Raw genomic sequence first — 25,097 nt, 5'->3', positions numbered from 1 at the left:
TCTGGGTATTTATCCAAAGAAAAACAAAACATTAATTTTGAAAAGATGTATGCATCCCTATGTTCACTGCAGCATCATTTACAATAGCCAAGAAATGGAAGCAACCTAAGTGTCCATCAATATATGAGTTAGGATGGATAAAGAAGATGTGGTGCATATGTACAATGGAGTATTACTCATCCATTAAAAAAAAAAAAGAAATCTTGCCATTTGCCACACCATACATGGACCTAGAGGGTATCATGCTAAGTGAAATAAATCAGACAGAGAAAGACAAACACCATATGATTTTACCTTATTTATGAAATCTAAAAACACAATAAATGAACAAACAACCCAGAAACAGACTCATAGATACAGCAAACTGATGATTGCCCGATGAGAGGGGGATTTGGGAGGCGGTGAAAAAGGGGCAGGGATTAAAAAGTACAGACTGGCAATTGTAAAACAGTCATGAGGATATAGAGTAGAGCATAGGGAACATAGTCAATATTATTGTAATAACTATGTAGACTTATTGAGGGTCACTTTGAACATTATATAAATTTCTAATTACTATGTTGTACAGCTGAAACTAACATATTGTATGTCAATTGTTAATAAATTTAAAAAAAAATTTAAAGTTTGATTTATGGAAATAAGACCAAAGTAACTTTGCTCTTTGTGCTGTCATGAAAGCAATATTATTGCATAACAAGATAACAGTAGCATAGACAACTTAGAAAGAGAATTAATTATCCCTATCCGTTTCATTACCCAAAATATATCATTTAATACAACACTTCTAATGATACTTTTTTCCCTCACCAAAAGATTCTCTTTTTAAGTTGGGTCAAGAATTAATAAGTTTCACCTTTAAGGACACTAATATTCCCACATTATGAGAAATACTGCAGAAAGTATCAAGATAATCTATAAGAAAGCCTGAATTAAACCTTCATAGTTCTGAAATGTTTATAAAGGCATTTGAATGTAATACTATTTTCCCCCCTTGGAAGGAAATAGAAAGGTCACTTACAAAATGCAATAAAACAGATATTTATTTAACATTTGTAATATGCTGCAAGTAGTCATGTATAATATATACCTAACTATGCTGGATTTGAAGTTCAGAGAAATTTCAGAAATGTTATTTTGCCTAAGTCCTTCATTTACTAGATGAGGAAGTATGCAGTAAGCATCCTGCCTAGCATCACATCAAAAGTCAAAGATTTCATTTAAAGTCAACAATTCCTTTTTGCAATATCTAGTATGTACTAACCCTGTTTGGCCTGTCTGAGAGGTGCATGCTATGGACATGTGAAGGAGATGATAAGCCTTGGAAGAAGATTAGAAAACATATTAAAACAGGTACAGGTACAGACAGCATATGAGAATAATGCCACCTGGAGGAAAGAGCGGAGTCTATTGCTATAGATCTATTCTGAGGTCCAAGTGCTGCCTTAACTTTTTCAAGATCCCAGGTGCCACATTGTAGTTTCCAATGTAAATGGGCAGACATAACTACCACTGGCAACAAGGACCAGCATTCTTTATCAAGGAGCAGTTGTAGCCCTGGGCAGTGTTCCCAGTGGGTAGAGCATCAGCCCAAGAACAGCAGGGTATTGGGTTCGATTCTGGTCAAGGGCATGTACCTTAGTTGCAGACGCAATCCCCAGCCCTGTTCAGGGTGCATGTGGGAGGCAACCAATCAATGTTTCTCTCTGTGTGTGTTTCTTCCTCTCTTTCTCCGTTGCATACTCTAAAAAAATTATCAGTGGAGCCCAACTGGCATGGCTCAGTGATTGAGCATTGATCTATGAACCAGGAGATCACGGTTCTATTCTGATCAGGGCACATGCCAGCTCAAGTATCATGCAGGAGGCAGCCAATCAATGATTCTCACTCATTGTTGTTGTTTCTGTCTCTCTCTCTCCCTCTCCCTTCCTCTCTGAAATCAATAAAAATACTTTTTTAAAAAGCAATGGAAAAATATACTCGGGTAAGGATTAACAAGAAAAAGAAAGAAAGAAAGAAAGAAAGAAAGAGAGAGAGAGAGAGAGAGAGAGAGAGAGAGAGAGAGAGAGAGAGAGAGAGAGAGAAGGAAAGAAAAAAGAAAAGAAAAGAAAAGAAAAGAAAAGAAAAGAAAAGAAAGGAGGGAGGGAAGGAGGGAGGGAAGGAGGGAAAAGAAATGAAGGAGGAATACCATTTTTCCTAACTTACATGGTAGGAACTCAGAAAGTTATGGTCTGATATTGGTAATTTTGAAAATTACATGTATTACTCTGGAGAGAATAAAGACATACTTCGGATTGTATTATTTAAAATTGTTTGGTTTTGTTGTTACCATGTACTTATAATTTTTGAAAAGTCAATGTAGAAAATAACCAATCAGTCACACACATACCCGTCTGTATTCCTTATTTCCCAGAAATGATAGTTCAGACTTAGAATGGTATTTAAGAATATTTCCAACCTACACATGATGACCAATGTATCAGTATGTATGTATGTATGTACTAGTATGTATAAATGCATGTATATATGCATTTGGGTTGAGGGTCTGCTATGCACTTGGTTACATACTAATTATTGTGAGGGATTAAACAAACACACAAGATGTGATCTTGGCTCTCAACAAAACTCAGTCTTGATGAAAGAAGACAGTGGCTGACATGTAAATAGCTGATATATTTTAACCTGTTAACTAATTTGAAGACACTCCAAAACATTCTTCATTTTTCACATGGGTCCCAAATCCCATGACACCACCACGTAAGAAATTTTCATTCCCAGAGGAAGCTCCTGGGAGGAAAACAACAAGACTATCTCCGCCTTCAAGCAAGATTTCTATAAACAAGTGTGTATCTTGTCATTTAGTTTAACTAATGAAGACAGTAAAAGATGACTGAACAGATGAAACTATGGGACTCATAATTTCTATCCTGATTGAAACAGTACAAGGGATGGAAATAATCTTTCATCTCTTTTTCAGAGGCATTCTTCAGAGACTAGGCTGTTAGACTTCTGTAATCTCTGTCCAGCCCCAATGCTGAGAAAACTGTCAACTAAAGTACCGAGGGCCATTTAGGTATGTGAGGAGTCACATCTTTGAGCCAAGCACCCAGGGAAATTCCTCACTGGACCAGTGTGTGAGCCCTACAACTTCCATCACATTTGATTTTTGAAAAATCATAGTAGTGATTCTTTCCTATGAGCCTATAACATGATAAACTCCACAAGGATCAGGATGATGGCTCTCCTCTTTCCTAATACATTGATGCTCAACATATGCTGGAGGAATGAACAAATATTTATCCAATCACTGCACCTTTAACAACCAATACACTGGATATTGGACTTATGCTAACTCATGTGACTGTCTCAGCAACACATGAGATAAGTTTTTTTAAAAATATATGTATATTTTATTGATTTCAGAGAGGAAGGGAGAGGGAAAGAGATATAGAAACATCAATGATGCGAGAGAATCATTGCTGCCTCCTGCACATCCCCTACTGGGGATCGAACTCCCAACCCCAGGCATGTGCCCTTGATTGGAATCAAACCCAGGACCCTTCAGTCCACAGGCTGATGCTCTATCCACTGAGCCAAACCAGCTCTGGCACACGAGATAAGTTTTATTAGCTGTTCCAATTTTAAAGATGAAGAAGCAGATTCAGAGAGGTGAAAGCTACTATGTTGAGTAAGAACATACACAACTTATACAAAGGATTCAAAACTAGATCTCCCTAGAAGTAGATTTTTCTCCTTTAGAAATGAGGAGGCAATATGGATTCCTTTGGGGGGGAGGAGGATATGGCAAAAAGCAGAAATAACCTAAAAGAGGATGGGAAAGGAAGGTCATACAGGTAAGAACACAGAGGAGGAAGAAACTAGTCACAACAAAATGAAGCAAAAAAAAAAAATGGGTGAAGGAAGCAGAAATGAAAGGGGGCAAGGCAAATGAACACAGTAAAATATTTTATAGGATTTAGTAAAAAAAATTGCAAATAGAGGGCAAAGATAATTCAAAATGAATAGGGAAGTTATTTAACCCTATGTCCTAATTTCTTGTCAGCAATATGGGGATAATAATGCTACCAACAAAAATAGAGATGATGTGAAAATTAAATAAGATAATTTCTGGAAAGTGCCTACCATGGTGCTTAACACAATGTAAAAACGTATTCAATATTGGCCATTATTAGTGTGATAAATATCCTAGTATGCAATTTGAAGCAATTGTCTTTCCCTTCCCAAACCTCCACTTTTGCATTTGTAAATGCAACAGATAAGTTAGAATCTCTAAAGTCCTTTCCATCTGATAACATGATTTTATGTTTGAAAATGTACTACATTTTTGCAATTCTGATGAATGATTTACTGAAATGTTGAAGTAAAGGTAGTGGGAATCCAGATAGCAATATCTTATAAGTAGTTGGAAACAGCTCTACTTTACACAGCAAAATGTTCAAAAATACATTCAAACACAAGTATATAGGCACACAGAATTAAACACACAGTTGTTGTGTTTTGTTTTTAAAAGCTGTAAAAATTCAAAGGAAGGTGAATGAAAAGTTTCTGATAATTTGTTACAAAGAGGAAAGAGAACTGGAACATGAATTCACTGAAAACTCTTTACAGTCTCCTTATTTTTTGCATGTTTTCCCGTTACTGTCTTAGGAACTTTTCCCCATTAAACACAGTTGCTAATATTTAGTCAAATGAATAACACCACTTTATTATTACATAGTTTCCTTTCACCTCTTCTCTCCCTTTATCATGATTCTACCAGATAATAAGGGGTTCCCCCTATACTGTTGCAGATATAGATCTTAAACAGATTGTAATGTTACGCAAAGTAGTTCTATACCAATATTAAGTAATTTTGGAAATCATTTCTATATGTAATAGGAATGCCACACTTTCGAAAACAAAACAACTAATGGGTGAGAAATAATTTCAAAACAAGAGAAAATGGCAGCTTTAACTCCCAATTGTGTTTCCATGCAGGTATGTGGTAACTTTATGAGAGACGGTTAAGCTGCCATAACTTCTAAAAGAGTCTGAGTCAGCTTGGTTATGAAAGAGGGTGAGACTCTTAAGAGCTTCATCACCTCCAGCCCTTGGATACTAAAGCACTTACTCACTCATCCCAGTTCGATGCTACTATTTTAAGTTCAAATTAGAAAGCTTCTTTCGGGTGGTAATGATAGCTTAAAATAAACAATGTGGGATGTTGGGGGAAAGCCTCCTTTAAGCACGTCCCATGCTTCTCCCTTCCATCCCCAGTCAAGTTTCACCACAATCAGTGCTGCCTTATTCTGTATCAGTGTTCATGATCCAGGCCATTGAACAGTTTATGAGCTGCAGACCACTCCTTCCCCACCTCCCTCCTTTGTTACATCACTGCTGTTCAGAATTCTGGAACAGTGTGTATGAACATCAGAGCCATGTGCGTGACCACATCGGAAGGCGTCAGGATGACCTGGAACTCCTATGCAGGAGGCAGCACCCTGGCGCCAATCTTAACATCACCAAGACAGCTGTTTATTTTCATGTCTGAGCTCCTATTCAATTCCTCAGCTATCTTCTAAAAGAACTGTATAAAAGCAGTCAATACAAAGAACCCTGAGGATTTTGTACAACTTCATGATATTTGAAAAAATGCATGACATCAGTATCTTTTCATTTTATAGTCACTGACAGAGACTTGACTACAGCTTATTTAATTAGCTATTTCTACTAAGAACTCATGTATCAAAAAAGTCCAGAATACAAACACATACAATTAGCAGTAATTGAAAAAGGATAAACAGCCTAAAGCAGTGGTTCTCAACCTTCTGGCCCTTTAAATACAGTTCCTCATGTTGTGACCCAACCATAAAATTATTTTCGTTGCTACTTCATAACTGCAATGTTGCTACTGTTATGAATCGTAATGTAAATATCTGATATGCAGGATGGTCTTAGGCGACCTCTGTGAAAGGGTTGTTTGACCGCCAAAGAGGTCGCGACCCACAGGTTGAGAACCACTGGCCTAAAACATCCATGTTGCATCTTGTATGTATATTTCGCATTCATTCTACACTCGATATTTTATAATACAGAAACAATTCCCACTAAGTCTCATCTTTATAAGGATAGTCCATCCATTGAATAAATCAATTTTTATTGCATGTTTGCCACTTCAAGTGAAACTATAGTCAAATGAAAGTGATATTTAAAACCATTTCTTAGAAATGTGTTAACTTAATCGTCTTTGTCAAATTCTGACTACTTTTGGCTTATAACCACATTTAACTTATTACCCAACAAAGGTATAAGAAGAAGAAAAAATATTAATGTTCCAATATAGGATAGATGATTTTTGTGAAAGCAAGAGGGTTCAAGACATAGCCTTGCTTAGGGTAGAAAAGTTTACTCATAAGAAATCTCACACAGACTTTGACTATTTGGGCCTCGGGTGATTAAGATAAATGTCATCTTCCAAGCAAAATAATGAAAAGCAAGCAAATAAAACAAGCCAATGAAAAGAATCTTTTTAAGTCTATAATCTATTTCCAACATATCTTAATTCAATGTATCAGAAGTATACAGTATCTTATAACTGATAAACACTAAATAAGTCATATTTTTTTCAAATCTATAAGGAATCTTTGCTCAGCAACAGAAATAAAAAATGTCCGTCCTCAGATTTCATTAATGGTTAAATGGTTCTTTTGGTAATTTCTTTCAAATGAGAACACACTCTGATGTTAAATAGTTAAATTTATTTAAAGAAATGTAATATTTAAAGTTGATTTCTAAGCCTCACATGTGAATTATAGATTTGGACAAATAATCTCTAAATTATTACAGATCTAAATTTCTCTTATACCAAACACTACTTAAAAAACAAAATAAATGTGTTGCTTGGTTTATCTCTTAGAAAAAAAGAACTTTCATTTTTAAAAGTTGAATTCACTTCCTTTATAGTATCACTTTTCAAAGATTCGGATCTTTCCTCTTTTGAGAAAGGCAGTATAATTTTAAAAATGTATATATTCTGACAGGGTCATGAACCAAAGGTGTCTAGGTCGGGAATCGCCCATCCAATAACCAGTTTTTCTACCAAAGCCCCTTAATATAGAGTTGATTTTTTTTTTTTTTTGAACTCCTACAGCCAGCTATGCCAAACTTGGCTCTGACAGGGTCATGAAAGAAGAGTTCAACTAAGCCAACTCTTTCCTCAACTACAGTTTATTTTTCAATGATTTAATTTGAATTCTTTGTTAGGCAAGAAGAGTTCTATTTGTGGATAATCAATTATGACACCCATCTAATATGCCATATAAATAGAACTCAAAATTTTCTCATATTTTAAATATTCCAACCAGTCACCTTATAATGTACAATGAAAAGTACCAGGAAACATATACCAGGTACACAAGATTAGACATTTAAATTCTTGGTGTTTTTTAACTCAAGACTTTCTTTTTATTGATAGACATAAATGAAAAACTCCTAAAATAAATCTAAGGAAAGGAAAAACAATTCCCTACGTATGGATACCTAAAAAATAAATAAATGAATGAATAATAAATCAATCAATCTTTTTTAAACTCCAAGTCTTGATGTGAAATTAAAAATGGAGGGGATTTGGAGGAGATGTGGTGATGAGGAATTGAAAAAGGGGAAGGGAGGGGGGAAGGTGGGCGGAGGGCGATCAAATGATCCTTTCCTCTCGTGTTCTGTGGTCAGAGTGTCTAGCTCAGCAAGTCAGATTATGAATTTTCTTGCATCTGAAGATGCTTATAAACATGAAAGTACACTTTTTAGAGAAGGCTTTGTGAGACTGGGCAGCAGGCAAGTTCACACAGTCACAGTGGCACCGTAATTGCAACCAGAACTAAGGTACAATCTGCCCACATTTTCCAAAATCACAAAAAAAAGTTTGGCATAGCTGGCTGCAGGAGTTAAAAAAAAAAAAAAAAAAAAAAGATCAGCCTTTGAGGCTTTGGTAGAAAAACTGGTTATTGGATGGGTGAATCCTGACCGAGACACCTTGATCTTTGGTTCATGACTCTGTCAGAGCCAGACAAGGGCTCCCGGACTATGAATCAAACTGTTTGACTCCTCTGCCCACAGAGACACAAAGCCCTGTACTCTCTCAGCTGTTACATAAGAGCCTCTGGAATTCTAGGATGGTGTTTGTAAATAGCGCTGCCATGCTCTGCGCACCCACGTGTCAATGCTGATGTGACCGCATGTAATCAGAAGGCGAGAAAAAAAATCAACCAGCTCCAAAGAGAAACCTCTCATTTCTCACTCTAATTTTATGAACTACCAGACCCTTTATTTGCAGAAATGATTTCTTGTTCTGTTATGAAATATACAGTAAAACAAACAAAAAGCTAATAATCATCCAAACCAATTAGGGAGTGTCTAAAAGTAATCCTTCTCATGCAAAAATCATGAAAGTTTATAAAATTGCTGAATTTTATAGCCAGTGGCAAATATAAAAATTCTATAACTTCAAAGTAAGAGACTTCAAACAAAAATGGAAGAAGTGCTGAAAGAACAAACAGATTTAAAAGGTAAATTAATAGGAACAAGACTGTCTATTAGGGTGTGATATCATTGCATTATTTCAGGTTCTGGTGCTTTACTGTGGAAGTAGCACAACTAATAATTAAGGCAATTTTAATGGGCGCCCTCGTTTCTTCATGCAGACAGGAGAAAAAACACGAGGAAAATAACTCACAGATAGGTCATGTTGTACGCTCTGCTCACTGTCATTATTTAAGCCCATTTTCTTCTATATTGCAAGACAAAAAACAAATATATACCAATTTGAGGAAACTATAATAAAAAAAAACCATCTTGAGAGTTGAGTGAATAGTCCCCATTAAAGTACTATATAAAGTATAGTATAATCTGGACATAGAAACTAAATTTAATATTCTATCAAGAAATTAAGTGACTTGGTAAGGCAGGTTATAGCAACAGCTAATTAGACATGACAACAGTAATTAAAATTATCATTACTTTGCTGCATCCATGAAACTATGACATTCTCTAAGTAATAAAAGTAGCAAATAAAAATATCAATACTATGTATGGCATACCTGATTGGGAGATCTCTTCTGTCTGTGCCTGATTACAGACGGTTCTGCTTTCTAATGAGAGCAGTCCACCGGCAAAAATTCACAGCCATGTGGTTTTCTTTTGAATATATTGTGTTATAGAATCGTAAGAAGCCAGAACAAGTGGAATCGGGAAACTAAGACAAGACAGCTAAACAGCAGTTTGCAACCACCTAGTAAATCCTAGAGTAAATGGTTTGCACCCTTGTTGGTTTGGCTCAGTGGACAGAGCGTCGGCCTGCAGACTGAAGGGTACAGGGTTCGATTCTGGTCGGGGGCACATGCCTGGGTTGAGGGCTTAATCCCTGATCGGGTGGGAGGCAGTCAATCAATGATTCTCTCTCATCATTGGTGTTTCTATCTCTCCCCCTTCCTCTCTGAAATATATATATATTTCTGCTTCCCAACCAGAGGGTAAATAGCTTAAATCTCAGTACTCAGAGAGACAGATAACAGAAATACAATTAAGTGCCATTTGACAACCATACCCAAACACAGACAAATAAAAAGACTAAATATCATCATGGTACATCAGCATAAAGCTGATGAATATTCTATTAATCCGCCCCTAAGACCTCCCCTAAACACCCAAAATGAAGGTCCAAATAGACACTTCCTCCAGGGACATGCCTGTACCATTCCCTTCCTCCTCATCTTCCCCCACAGGCACGTGTCCCCTAACCTCTAAGGCACCCCATGACACTTGCAACCAGGGAGCAATGGACAGCAGCAGCTCATCTCGGGCTCACCCTCTGAACTTACCTCCAAGGCCCCCTATTCTCTGACTTCCCTGTGCGCCAAAGCAGCCCAGCCTAAGTGTATTTTTTGCTGTGGTCAATAAATTCTTGCTTTTTTACACTTTGTCTCTTGATCGAAATCTTTTCTTTAAGAAGACAAGAACCGAGGTCTCCTCCTCTCACCGGTAACAATTGTATCTTCTGTAGTAATTATTTTTTTTTATGTAGTAATTATTTATAAAGAATAAAGCCAGAAATATACACAACAAATCAAAATATTCCATTTTCTACATATCTAATTTGTTTTAAAAATTATAATTTTAGAAGTGCATTTAAAAAGCAAGATGAAGTACCACACTCAAAGCCAGTGAACTCCTTGTTGAATATTGTGGAGATACTTGTATAAAAACTTATTGTCAGCCCAGCTATGTGTGGCTCCGTGGCTGAGCGACGACCCAAGGACCAAAGATCACCAGTTCAATTCTCTCTCATCATTGATGTTTCTATTTCTCTCTCCTCCTTCTTTCCTCTCTGAAATAAATAAAAATATGTTTGTTTGTTGTTTTTTTTAAAAAAAAACACCTATTGCCAGCTGAGGTTGTTCACAAAATGTTAAAAGAAACAAGAATGGGTAAATACAAGTAAGCTGTTCGTTTCTCCCATAAGGAGAACCAGACCTATATTCTACCTACTGCTTTCCATAATAATCAGTATGTCAACTTCTTGATGGGTTAGAGGTTCTAACATGAGTGTCTATGCCTGTCACGAATATATAACAAACCTACAAGTAAGTGTCATAATCATACTCTTAAAAAAGTCAAATTCTGGGTCATTTCCACAGCCCTTCCTTGAAAAAGTAATGATCACAGCAATTGTACGAAGCCAAGACATTTCCTTGAGTAGAATAACAAGCATGCATTATTAAAGTGAGATGCTTCCATATCATTGAATCTCCCCCACCTCAGTTATCACTCATGGCCCCAAGCTAGGGGACCCAATTGGTAGCAATCCAACATTCTCATCAGAAAAAGGGAGATAAGCATTGCTCAACAAGAAGAATGTCTGGTATCTAGAATTACATAAAGTTAGAAATTCAAAAAATCAACCCCGAGTAATTCCCCCTGTGTCCTAATTTCATAGGCACTAGTCCTAAAAATCTGCACTCATTTTAGCATTAATAAATCTGTAATAATAATAATAATAATAAATAATTTGCAAAAAAAAGTCTGAAAAATTGTTGGTGTTTGTAAAGACTATGGCCACATGTAGCAAACCATGGAGAGCATCAACATTCTGACCCTAACTTTTTTTTAAAATATATTTTTATTGATTTCAGAGCAGAAGGAAGAGGGAGAGAAGCAACAATGAGATATAGAAACATCAGCATAACCAATAGACACAGACACTGGGGCAGTGGGGGCTTGTCTAGGGTGGGGATTGGCTAAGGGGAGGGGGTCAACTGGGGAAAAAGGAGACATGCAAAACTTTAGACAGTAAGAAAAAAAGAAAGAAACATCAATGAGAGATTCATTGAATGGCTGCCTCCTGCACGCCCCCTACTGGGGGTCGAGTAGGCAATCTAGGCAAGTGCCCTGACCAGAAATCAAACCTTAACCTCCTGGTTCATATCACTGAGCCAGGACGGCTGGCCTGACCCAACTTTTTCTTACTTTGTCTTGACATCACAAAGACTGCTACAGAGCAATTTCTTTCTCAACCCTATTTTACATCTATAATGTACTACAGTATCACTACACAGAAACAAAATTCTTTGCTTAAACCAAATAAAATATTTTGTCATTTTAATTTAAAAAGTGGATCGATGATAGTAAGTGGAGATATAAACAGCTAAGATCAAAATTTAGAAGTCAGCTCTATGTATCTTCCAGTGCCCTTCTGTTTTCGCATAGACAAGAAATGGCATACTCAGCCCCAGGCGCCTTATGTGCCAGGCCAGCTCAGCCTGGTTGGGGGTGGTGAAAGGCTTAGAAAAGTTAGACATGAGAATGAAAGCTGGGTCTCGGCGGGACGCTGCCCCTCTGATGGACAGCGACCACAAGCTGTGTCTTTCTTTTACAGCACATGCCAGGAGGCAAGGTAGGGGCGTGATCACATTGTTTACAGCCTTCTCGTGAGTCTCAACCCTACTCAACTACATGCACCTAACCTCTATCACAAGGCATGTGGGGCTACGTGTTTGGACCATAGGTTCAAGCTTACAACCACAGCCGTTGGCTATCATTGTGCTGGGAGGGCCCTGCCCTCCAGCTGGGACTTGCACGTGGCAATGAGAGGACCCTGTCCTTTCATTAGTCCGAGGCTTAAACCTGGCCAAAACACTGTAACCGCGCCCCACAATCGCCCTAACTGGTTTGGCTCAGTGGATAGAGCATCGGCCTGTGGACTGAGAGGTCCCAGGTTCGGTTCTGGTCAAGGGCATGTACCTTGGTTGCGGGCACATCCCCAGTGGGGGTGTGCAGGAGGCGGCTGATCGATGTTTCTGACTCTCTATCCCTCTCTCTTCCTCTCTGTAAAAAAAATCAATAAAATATATTTTTTAAAAAACAAACCAAAAAAATCAACTAGGATTTGTCCTTATTTCTAGATTACACTACACACTTGGCAGCAGTATAAAGAATGGCAATTTTGCCCTAGCTGGTTTGGCTCAGTGGATAGAGTGTTGGCCTATGGACTGAAGGGTCCCAGGTTTGATTCCTGGTCAGGGCACATGCCCAAGTTGTGGGCTCAATCCCCAGTGTGGGGCATATAGGAGGCAGCTGATCAATGATTCTCTATCATCATTGATGTTTCTCTAACTCTCACTCTCTCTCACTTCCTCTCAGAAATCAATATATATATATAAAATTTTTTTTTTAAAGAATGGCAACTTTTATAGACATTCCTTTCAACATTTGGATTATATCCCCTGAGTTAATTGGAAAATTCCTAAGTAATTGAATATATTTGAGAAAGGTTCTTGCAATTATATATTAAGCCCTGTTCCCCTAGTCACCTAACCTATCACCTGTCAAATGAATCATCTCAGAGAAATCCTAAAGGCTCCTGTTTGCCACTAAACACAATGGTAAACTATTGTGTAATTAGGTATCCTTCTCATTCATCAGAGAAAGGCAACTACTTAGAGCTGACCAGCATCCTATTTCTAGAATAATATGCTTAGCCTCATAGAGTTACATTCAAACTACCTACATTTCTTTGCAGGAGACATGAGATACTTTCTGAAAGCCACATATCTTGTCAATGGTATGCATATATATAACTTTATTGATATCATTAAAATAAAGTTCACTTTTAAAATGGATAATACAGTTTTTAGAGTTGTGCAATCAATACTATCTAGTTATAGAACATTTCATCACCCCTAAAAGAAAACCCTTATTAATTAGCAGTCAGTCCTCCTTTCCCCTATTCCAAGCCCCTAGCAATGACTAGTCTACCTTTGCTCTCTTTAAATTTGCCTATTTTGGATATTTCATATCAGTGGAATCATACTATATGTGGCCTTTTCTTACTTCTTTCAAGGTTCACCTATGTTATGGCATATATCAGTAGTTCATTCCTTTTTATTGCTCGATAATATCCCATTGTGTGAATATACCAGAGTTTAAGTATTTATGAGTTGATGGGCAATAATTTTTGATAATTATTAATATTGCTGTTATGAATATTCAAATAGAAGTTTTTGCATAGACAACTGTATGCATTTTAAGTCTTCTTTTATGACTTCCCCTATGTAGCCTACATTATAGCTATACTTTTATTACTAATAATAATGAGGTAGTATTGCACAGTGAATAAAAAACTGAGTTCTAGAGACAGGCTGCCTAAAATAAAATCTTAGCTAAGCCATCTACTGGCTGTAAGAACTTGGGCAAGTTATTTAACCTAATTGTGCTTCAGTTTTCTCACCTGGGACGGGGATAATACTAACACCTATCTCTAGATTTGTGATGAGACTCAAATAATATAACTTATAATATCATAAATCATTAACACAACTTAAAATATTTTGAACACAAAGACATTTTATGCAAAAAAACACACAAAAAAACAAACCATTTCAGCAAACAAACATTCTGAGCACATTTTGATAAGGCATGTAGCACAATCACATAACTGATGGAACAGACCTGTGTTAAACTTTTCCTGTTTCAGGAAAAAAAGTTTAAAAACATCTGACCATGTGGTAAAATTGTATAGAAATAATATACACATACACACATGTACAAGTTAAAGCTGGGGAAATCTGAATAAGATTGGGAGACTATATCAATGTCAGTATCCTGGTAGTGATATTATAGTACAGTTTTGCAAAATGTTATCACCGGGAGAAATTAAAGTGGAAAGCACATGCCCAATTAGTATTATTTCATACAATTCCATATGAATCTATAAATATTTCAATAAAAAATATAAGTAAGAATATGTAATCCCAATATTAATTTACTAAAAGTCATTAAACTCTATGCAGAGAGTGGATGAATTTTATGAGGCAATCGCCATAACCTTTAGAAGTTATAGTTAGGGAAAAAGCACCATCATTACTACCATTATCACCATTACACATTTTCTAATTAAATAATATTATTTTTTGCTGGTTCTATGTCATTCATTAAATTTCCCCCCCAGTATTTATTGAGATGCAATAGATATATAACATTGTGTAAGTTTAAGGTGTACACTATAATGAATTGATATATATATTAGAGGCCGGATCCATGAAATTCATGCAAGGGGCTCAGCCCTCGCAGCCCAGCTGCCGAGCACCCCCTTGGCCCTGTGGCCCACTGGTCATTCCAGAAGGTCGTTCCAGAAGGTCATTCCACCAACTGGTCTAATTAGCATATTAGCTCTTTATTTATATAGGACATATATATGAAAATGATTACCACAATAAAGTTAGTTAATATACAGTGGGGCCTTGACTTATGAGTTTAATTCGTTCCAAGACTGAGCTTGTTAAGGAGCTCGTTAACTCAAATTACTCTGTCAACTCAATGCAAAAAATCGGCAGAGAGACAGCTGGTATCTCAAAAAACTCGTTAGTCGGGACACTCGTAAGTCAAGGCCCCACTGTATTCATCACCTCACAGTTACAATTTGTGTGCATGTGTATGGTGAGAACTTTTTAAGATCTACTCTCTTGGCAAGTTTCAAATATACAATACTGTATTGTTAACTATAGTGACCATTCTATACATTACATCCCAGAACCTATTCATCTTACAAATGGAAGTTTGTACTCTTTGACCACCTTTATACCACTCCCCACTCCCCTCCCATTCATTAAATCTTGACTGAGTAGGATACCACTAGGTTCTATTAGCAAATAAATAAAAAGACACAGAAGTCAGATCTAATACTCTATCTCAATAGATACAAATCTAATTTAAAAGCAACACTTATAGTATTTTTAGTGAAGCAGCCAGTTCACTGTATTTCCTAACCTGTCCTTCAAAAACACTTCATCCCAATTTATTCATCTCTTAATTGAATTTTCAGATTATTTTGAGCTTAATTTCAAGTCAGTTTGATAACAACCCTTAGTAAGTATAAAATACTGAGTTCTAAATTCTTAGGACTGCAGATAAGTTGATATCACTGAATTTATTTTTAAACAAAATATTGAAAACCCTTCTACTCTCTATTTCTACTTCTTAAAGCCTGGCACATTTAACTGAATTTCATGAAAATGAAAAAGCATACATCAAAGCTGATAAAATTTTCTATTTTGGAATAGGCAACCAAAATTCAGTTTATGAGAAAAGATTATATATCTATTTTAAGTCAGTGATTTTCAGCAATGTACAATGTAGGATCAGAATAATGCTAGACATAAGTACATAGATACAATTATTTTTGGCTTGCAGGTACAATGATTCAAGTGCTCACTTCACCCTCTCCCCTTCTGGAAGTCTTCTCTCCTACGATACACCAAACCAACAAAGGTTCTGGATAACCTCCTGAAACTATGTCACAGTATTCACTGAGCTTCTGCAGTGAGTCAAAATAGAAATGGGAGATATAGACCAAGGAAATACTGTATATTTGGCAAAAGCATGTGTGGTTGTGTTCTTCAACAAAGTTTCCAAGATAACCACCAGCTCCACTTGGCAACCTGAGTCTCCCACAGTTAAGACTCCCATTATAAAGTTGGCGTGTGAGATAGTTTCCCGCTACTGGCTTTGGTGCAATTACTACTCTTAAGAACTAATGTGCAATGGTGGCATAATAGTTGAGAAAAATGTTATTTTGATGAGCCAACCAACCAACCAACCAACCCACCCTGTTTGCTGCCCAGAGTTTTAGCCTGTCCTCCTGATAGGAAACAATTACAGTACAACAATCTATATGGTTGTTTATAAAACAAAGAAAACTCCCTCCAGTAATTTGAGATGCTAGGTAAGACAATTAAATTCTATTCATCAGCAACAGTTGAACCTGTATTAGAAACAATTAGAGCATAAAAAAGCAGAACTAATATTTCTAAGTATTGGACATTCTAGAATATCAAACATCTATAGCTTTTGAAGACATTTCATTTCAAGGTAATTTCATAAGAACTCATAAGAATTGACCCATTTGGATTTGGGGCAGGAAGCAAAACAGAGTTCCTGCCTAAGGTGTGTCTGTGAATGAATCATAAGAAGGGCTTTGTAATGAGGTCAGCAAGTTAGGAAATACATTTCAGTGGTGACATTTGGCTCACAGCATTGTGTATGGGTGGAGCCTTGGAAAGATTGATAGAGAAATTCTAACTTCAGCAAGTGAAACCAAAACATTAACTCCAGTTTTTATTACCTAATACAAGTCCAGAGCCCAAACAGGACTTTGGAAGTCTGTCACAACAGGTCCTGGGCAGGTGCATTTCACTTGTTCAGGAAGTGATGTTGACCTGCCTAGGTCTAGGGCTCGGCCCCTGTGCCACTGCACCAGAATCAGAGCAATCCTCTGGCTCCTGGCACAGATCAGCACAATGCCAGATCTAAGGGAAGCGTTGAGTTTGGTAAATGTGTGAATTTAAACAAAGCAAGGAACATCCCTCATTCTGAGGTAATTTCTCATTAACCATTAGTTCAGTAAGAAGAATTATTGCAATATTGTAGTTTAAGAAAAACTATCTATCTTGTGCTTGTCTGCTATCACTTCCCTAAAATTCAATTACCCAAGACAGTTCTAGCTATGAAATTTTTGATCCAGGTGGTACTAACTCTCACAAACAAGATAAATGAAAAACTGAGATTATGCTTTTTATTATGTATTTTTCATACTCATTCAAGTAATTTGTCTTTTTTAATAAATGAAAAGGTGGTACTTGTGTTCAGATTGTGAATTATATGCACATCTCCTTACAATCATTGAAGCTCTAATAAAACATTAATTAGCAGCTATTTTCAGCATGCAAATAAGATTCGTAAAATAACAAAAAAAGTCTAAATTTGATAATAGAACAAAAAAAGCCTTCATGGTCATAATCAAAATTATTAACCAAAATTAGGTAGCGCTTTTATCAGTGTGAGTGGAAAATACTATATCTGTTATTATTTGAATAGCTTGAAAACAGTATAAACCACAACATTTGAAGAAAAGTCCCCCAAAAGTAGTTAGATGCTAGTCTGTTAGCAGAGGAAATTACAGTGGGGCCTTGACTTAGGAGTGCCCCAGCTGTCTCTCCGCCGATTTTTTTGCATTGAGTTGATAGAGTAATTTGAGTTAACGAGCTCCTTAACAAGCTTGGTCTTGGGACGAATTAAACTCGTAAGTCAAGGCCCCACTGTATTTATTTTTAATTCAGAATTGCTGAAATAATTAACCATAGTTTACTCAGCAAACAGTAAGCATTTATGCTAAGTTCCTGTGCTTTTTCTTTAATGTTTTATGAGAAATACCTAGCTGAATGAGCTATTTCTGTTCCACAGAGATGAGTAATACTTCTCCCTTGTTCATGTGAAATAACCTCTAGTATCAGTGATGAAAGTACACTTAACTGCTTTTTCAGAGATCAAAATATAAAGAGTTATAAAGTGAACTACTGAGGACAAATGGTTTTAGAAATCTTATTTATGGAGTAATGTCTATTACTATTGTGCTTTTTCTTCTGTCCATCTTTTAATCATATACATGTCTTATCAACTTAAGCTTGACTTTCCAATCCTTCACCAACACCTCTCTGCTTAATGACACTAAGACGATCAATATTTACTATGTTGAGATTTATATTCTATTTCAAACCTATTACGAAACACACATACAAACATGTAATAAAAGACTATAACTCTCCCCAGTATTTCAAAGTGTCCATTACAATGCAAATAATGTTTTCATTAGTCAGGCAACAATATTCACAACCTTAAACCAAACGAAATCCATATCTTCTTCCTTACACATCTCAACTCCCCCTAAGGTACAACCTGACTCTTACCATAGCTCATTTGTGGACGATTATTTTTGGATTTGGACCTGGCATCATTAACCCTGATTGAAGAGGGAAAATTACACTATGTGATTTGAGATTTTACATTCATGTATGTATCCAACTCCCTAGACAAACCAATGTATAAATATGTCATTAAATTTTAAGCCAACAACTGCAAAACAATAACTCTCCTTTCAGCTCCTGCACACTAGATGAAGAGGGTGGGAATCAACTCCATGCAATTAAAAGTCTGTCATGAGGGCAACTGCCTGCTAATAACGAACCTTGCCGGGAGTCTAGCCAGGCCACCCTTTTATGTTGCCATAGGTAGAAAACTCTCCATAGAAACTCTGTTAGCTTCATCACACCAGACAAGCGGCCCCAGTGAAAGATTCAAGATCCGACGTGTGTGTGTGTGTGTGTGTGTGTGTGTGTGTGTGTGTGTGTGTGTGTAGGAGGAGGAGGAGAGGAAGAGAAAAGCCCATATAGAAAGGCAGAGAGATAAAAGACCCAAGAACAGAGAGCAGCCCAGAGAAAAAGAGAAATTTGGACGGGACTGTTTAAAAAAAAAAAATCTGCTCTCTACTTCTCCGTTTCTTTGCTGGGATTGGGTTTCGTTTCTTTAGGCGCCCCTGACCTTGCCGTCCTCCAGCTCTGCGCTCCCCCTCCCGGCCGCCCCCTCCCCGGGCCTGCGCCTGCCTTTGTGTCTGCCTGTCACTTACCGGGGAGCCCGGCGCAGCGGAGTCGGGAGGAGCACAAAGCCAGGGCACAGGGCTGCACACGAATTCTCTTACACACATGCCCCGGGCTGCAGGGCACAGCCCCTCGCGGGGCTGGTGTGCCCGGAGAAAGTGGGTCCTGGTCTTGCTGGGGGGACCACAGAAACTATTCTCTCCTCTCTCACTCGGCGCCACTCACAGATCGCGCGGACTTCAGGGGGGAAAACAACACCCCGCTTAGCGCACTCCACTTTCACTCCCTGTGACATTCGCCGTACGCCCCCCCACCCAAAAGGGGACACGGGGTGGAAGAGGCGAATGCAAACCCAGACCCAGACCCGGACCCGGAGCGACAGCCGATAAAAGGGTCGAAAACCCCGGTCCGTGCTCTTCCCGGGGTGGGTCGGGATAGACCGGAGGCTCCTCGGACTCACCCGCAGGAAGGGGGGTGGGAGGACTAGAAGGAAAGGTAGTGGCCCCCAAAGCTGAACTCTTTGAGAAAGGAAAGCCAAGAAAAAGCACTTTCCCGGGGCTAAAAGGCCGGGGAAGCGGCTGCTCGGAGTCACAAAGGTAACTTTTCCGGGTCCCGAGCGGCCCAGCCAGGGCAGGAGAGAGGCGAGGACACAGAACTATAGGTTTAAAGGGGCTGGAGGGGAATTAAAACTATATTTGTCAGCCATGTTGAAGAGGCTCCAGTAATTTGTTGAAGCTTCCCTCTTCCCTCTTGGTATTTGCGGGTGACACTGCGGGGCTGGCGCCCCCGGCCCCGGGAGCCCGAGGGAAAGCGAAGGGGGGAGGGCAGGGGGGGTTCGCGGCAAAAGGCAAGCGCTCTGACCTCGTTCTCCTCGCGCAGCCCCGGAGCCAGGCAGCAGTCGCGGTCGGGTCTCCTTTCTAACAAATCCTAAAGGGCAGCCATCTTGCTTCCTTCTGCTCCACTACGAAAGCAGCCTAGCCTCCGCATCAATATTCATAAGGCAGTTTGACGTCTGTTCTCATCACTCGGCGGGGCTGGCGTCTCGGGGCGGCCGCGCCGAGGGGGCGGACGTGACTCGCATGCCAGCCGGGCCTGGGCGCGCGGCGCTCGCGGGGAGGCGGCGGCCGCCCAGCTCTCCTCCTCCGCCGCCGCTCCAGCACCGCCGCCGGCCCCCTCCTCCTCCTTCTCCACCTCCTTCCCCTCCCCCTCCCCCCCTGCCCGGATTCCGCCTCCTCGGCCCGGCCTCCGCCGCCGCCCTGGGGCCCGCTGCCCCGGCTCCCAAGCAGTCACCCCCAAGCCGGGGCGCACGCACCGAGGCCGCGGCACCCGGGGCTGGACACTGGGGCGCGCGGTCCTGGCCGGGTGACCCTCGCGCGGTGCAGGGAGCGGAGCGGGGGGAGCAGGGCGCGGGGGAAGGTCCAGCCCCCGGGAGCCGAGGCCAGACCCGGGGCACCCAGGGACCCGGGGACGCGTCTCCACCCCAAGTGCAGGCGCGGGGCCGGCGCGCAGGGGGAGGCGGCGTGGGTGCCTGGCCCGAGGATGCGAGACCTCAGGTTAACCTTTTAAACTTTTGGTTGTTACCTCGCTCCACCACCCCCTGAGAGGCGTCTGTGCCCCCCACGGCCCCACGCGCGCCCACCTCCGCCTCGCACCCCCGCTCGGTCCCCGGCGCTCACCTCCTTGCGGGCATCAGAGCACACGCTCCGCGCTCGCCCACCTCATCCCGCCAAGGCCCGCACCCCCGTCCCCTGGTGGGTGCTGGGGCCACCGCCTCTCCCTGGTTTGGGCATCCTCCCTCCGCTGTCACTTGAATCTCGCCCAGCAGAACCCCTCCCCAGTGTCGCCGAGGCCATGCCCTTCTCGCACTCGGGGCCTGTAGGTCTAAAGACTCGACAAACTGGGAAACTGGCGGAGCCCCGCTACTCCCCGCCCGGCCCACCTTCTGTTTACTTTGCCACGTGGGCTGGGAAGGACCGGGATTCTCCCAGATCCAAGAGGAATTTCTCAGTGACTCTACTTCTCGCTAGATTCAGTCGTAAGAAATAAGACTGTACCTTCGAATGCTTACGTTTTCCCCCATAAAAGCCTCTATTGTAAAAAAAAAAAACAAAACAAAATTTCCATCCGTATAGTTAAGTAACAAGAAATCGACCCATAAAGGACAAACTTCCGAATGACGGGCGCTCGATTTTCCCTGACGTTCCGGACTGGATAACTACGCCGGTCCATTGAAAGTTTTTCTTTTCCGTTGCCAAGTAGTTTTACTTCTCTTTTTCATGTTCCTTTTTCTAATCATAATTTTTACTTAAAAAGGAGATAAAGAACAAAGCCCCTATGAAGGATATCGAAGAGTTTTTGAGATTTGCCCTCTGTCTTACAGAAATTCTCGCGTTTCTGACATTCAAGTTTTAAATACGTATTTTGGGCACATCATTTATAGGATCGCTACACTGTGACCCTCTTAAATCAGCACAGGTTACTTCGCGTATCATGTGTGTGTGTGTGTGTGTGTGTGTGTGTGTGTGTGTGTGTGTGAAATTTCTTTACAGGTAGTCTTTTGTTAATTTTATGAAATTGGAATATCTTTTGGAAAAAAAAGTTTAAAAAGGGAACTCTTTGCTATGTGTCACGTTGTTACTAAGAAGAATGTTTAAAGTGTGTTGTAGTGAAACATTGTTTATTCCATTTTGAGACAAAAGTTGACTTAGATTTCTGATTTTGCATAGACGCAGCAAAATCGTTCATATTCTCCGAAGCATTTCATTCTGTGAAAATGAATTTCCGTCTTTTCTAACTGTACACTAATGTGCCATCGAAGTCTTGGCAATTGCTAATGGGCTCTAAGCTGTTTGGGAGGTTTCTTGGATTTGTTTTTCAAGTCCAAAGAGTAGAATTTCCCAAAGATTATGATATACATTTATGCCGTATACAGTACAGAATTATTTAAAAAAAAAGTGTGGGTTTGGGAGCTCAATAGAGCTAGTGAATCTTGCCTCTATCGCTTACTAAATGTGTGACCTTGAGCATGGTACTTTCCATAACTCTCTGTGTATCAGTTTTCTCACCTGCTACACACCCTCTAAAACAACAAGGTTGTTGTGAGGATTAAATAAAACACTAGGGTGGGAAGAGATTAACCAAAGAATTTGTGTGCATATTTGCATAACCCATGGACACAGACAATAGCATGGTGAAGGCCTGGGGCGGGTGTGGGCTAGCAGGGGTCAATGGGGGAAAAAGGGGCACATCTGTAATACTTTCAACAATAAAGATTAAAAAATAAACTTAAATCTTAAGTGCCTCGGTAGTTATTCCTATTAGCAATCATAAGCCATCTACTTATCGGAGTTTTTCTTGATTGACTAAAAATATATAGGGTTTTCCAAAAAAATGTACATGCACACTTTGAATAATTATGAAGGCAATGTTTATTAAAATACATTTCATTTTCAAAATTGAGCAATCAGCTGTAAAATTGTGCATACATTTTTTTTTGGGGGGGGGGATGACACCCTGTATAATGTCTTCTTACATTGAATAACATGTGGCAAGTATTGTATTCACATGGGTCTCATATAAACATCTGCACATTCCCTTAGTTACTTATATGCTGATTGGAAAATGATCCTTAAGGTCACCTCCTTCTCATTTCAACTTTTGAATCTCTGTCTCTGCATTGTAACAGGTGGTTCTGGCCTATCTGGAATCATACTTGGCTTGCAGTTGGTTTTGCAACAGGCCCTAAACATTTTCTTCCCAACCTCTTTCTCTGCACCCCCACCCCACCTTTAAACACATGGCATTTTTTTTTTAATTTAAAAGAAAATACATTACTTCTCTAGGCTATTGTGACTTTTTAACAGCAAAAAGGAAGTAAATTCTTAAGGTCTCCAAGTGTAAAATATTTTAGTGAGATTTTTGTATTGTTGATTTTTAAAAATCACCTGTTTCTTAGTTGCTGTTTCTGGGAAAGAAAAGACATTGTGCATATAATCAGTTATTTGCTGGACATGAATGCACACATGTATGGGTAACTCAGAGCCAGCTTTTCTTCATTGCGTGCTTCTTGAGATTCCCCCCTTTAAGTCTAGATCATCTATTTTAAAAAGATAATTTGCTGTTTTAACAACAGTCAATTGTTATGAAATTCCTTCTCATTTTCCCCTCAGAATAGAAATAGCAGCACTGCTCCCACCTAGAGAAATCATTGCTTCTTTCACAGAGGAAAAAAAATGAACAGGACTGGTTCCAGGACATGCTATTCTGTGTTAGAAAATTGACTTGACTGGCCCGGGCACCTGCTTGCCTAACTCAGTTGCTCAGTCTCTAAGCCTCTTAGGGTAGAGGCAGCTTCCTGTCTCTAAAGAACTGTCCACTAAAGAACTGACCAGCAGCAGCTTGCTTTACAATGCAGATTTCTTATATTGTACTAACAGCAACGACAACAAAAACAATAGGTGAGTCTTCATTTCCTCCCCACAAGCAGAAGAGGAAGTTTTCTTTGAGGAGTGGATGTTCTCTTTAACCAGGAGAACCGGGGGTGATACCTACTGCTTTGAAAGGATTCTAGTGCCTTAACAAAAGCATTAAATCCTGGCCTGTTGTGTCCCATCTCTGAAAACGTATTTCTGAAGTATGACATGACACAGACTCCTGCTTGCCGAAGGGACAATTGACCTTCAAAAGCACAGCAGTCATTGCCGTGAGGAGCTTTCCTGTTTCCTTTGTCTGATGACATTACTGTACACCATGCAGAGGGACATGTTTAATGTAGGCAGAAGGCTAATTTTAAAAACGTCTAATAGATGGAATATTTAGATGTAACATTTTAACTTATTGATACAAATTATTAATTTTTTTTAAAAAAAAACTTTTTAATCTAGAGCCAGGGGTCATAATATTAGGAAGGTTTTGAAAGATTCTCTTTTATTAATATGATTTTTACTTACTTTTTCTCAGACCTTTTTTCAAATTGTTAATTTTTCGTTCTGTAATTTGGAAATTTTAAAGAAACAGGTATAAATGACATAATTCTAAGTTATTCAAATCAAGAGTTACTTAACGTGTGTGCTGGTTTAATAGGGACAAAATGAAATGTCCGATGAAACCCAAATGTCTAATGCTGTTAAAATAGTGGCAAAGTCCATTATAAGAAGAATATTAGGATCATTTGTGGGAAAAACATCATGGAAATAAATGATGTGTTGGAAACATGTTGCTAATATCAATTTCTTTTCCTCTCATAAATCCTGACTTCACAATCCAGTAACTACTTTTCTTATTCTCATCCAAATTTGGTAACTCACTTAATATCCACTTTCTTTTGAGAGAATAATTTTTCAACTTTAGTAATGAACTTCAATAAAGAATAAGTTTTAACTGTTAGCAGTTACCTCAGTACCATTTTACATTTATTTAGGGTATTATAGTTTCTGTAACATTTTTGTACATTATTGTTTTTATGGTAAAATGTACAGCATTACGTTTAATATTCAAAATCATATACATATTCAAGATGGCATTTGATTTAATTCCTATCTTATGAAAATGAAAAGTGAGGTTAAGTGACTTTCTCAAGGTCATACAACCTATAAATAGAGACACACCTCTCAAACCCAAGTTTTGTAAGTTCAAGATCAGACCTTTTTCCACTGTAACAAAACAAACCTCATATCTTTTCCTGCTCATCTTCCTCTAAGTTTTTCTCCCTATTGTTAGTTCTGACTGATATAGAAATCTTCCCTTCAACACTCAGAATAATTTTCCATTATTCTTTGTTACAAAAACAAAACAAAACAAAAATCCAACAACTCAGCACTTAGATTTCCTTATTTTTATTTGTTTTTATTTTTTTAGATTTCCTTATTTTTAGTACTTAGCACTCCTAAGCTAATCTAATACTATTTATTAAATACTGGCTATGCACCAAGTATTGGGATAATAGCTTTAAACATTTTTCTTTGAATTTAATGCTTATTATAACCAAATAAGGTAGGTAATATCTTGTTCAGAATTAAGAGTTGAGTAACTTGGTTGAGAAAAAGAGCTTAAACCAAGGTCTATCTAGGTTTGTCTTATTCTAAAGCTCATGTCCTTGCAAGCTACACTATGCTATCTCCT

The 25,097-nt window shown here is 39.0% G+C and overlaps 1 protein-coding gene across 9 annotated transcripts in view; it reads right to left on the bottom strand.

Moving 5' to 3' along the window:
• TET2 (tet methylcytosine dioxygenase 2) overlaps positions 1-20,165 on the bottom strand; it is a 120,238-nt gene extending 100,073 nt beyond the window's left edge. For 5 of the 9 annotated variants that reach the window (XM_059661549.1, XM_059661540.1, XM_059661557.1 and 2 more), the window contains exon 1: positions 19,839-20,164. The gene's annotated coding sequence lies outside the window, so the exon portion shown is untranslated. Of the gene's footprint in view, positions 1-19,838 lie in introns of all 9 variants that reach the window. The other 4 variants (XR_009448277.1, XM_059661564.1, XM_059661596.1 and 1 more) reach the window with 1 other exon arrangement.
• Between the last annotated feature and the right edge of the window lie 4,932 nt (positions 20,166-25,097).

The sequence above is a fragment of the Myotis daubentonii genome, chromosome 1, assembly GCF_963259705.1.
Source record: "Myotis daubentonii chromosome 1, mMyoDau2.1, whole genome shotgun sequence".
In the NCBI taxonomy this organism is placed as follows: Eukaryota; Metazoa; Chordata; class Mammalia; order Chiroptera; family Vespertilionidae; genus Myotis; species Myotis daubentonii.
The sequence above is the reverse complement of the archived record's forward strand: the minus strand, read 5'-3'. Positions and strand labels throughout refer to the sequence as shown.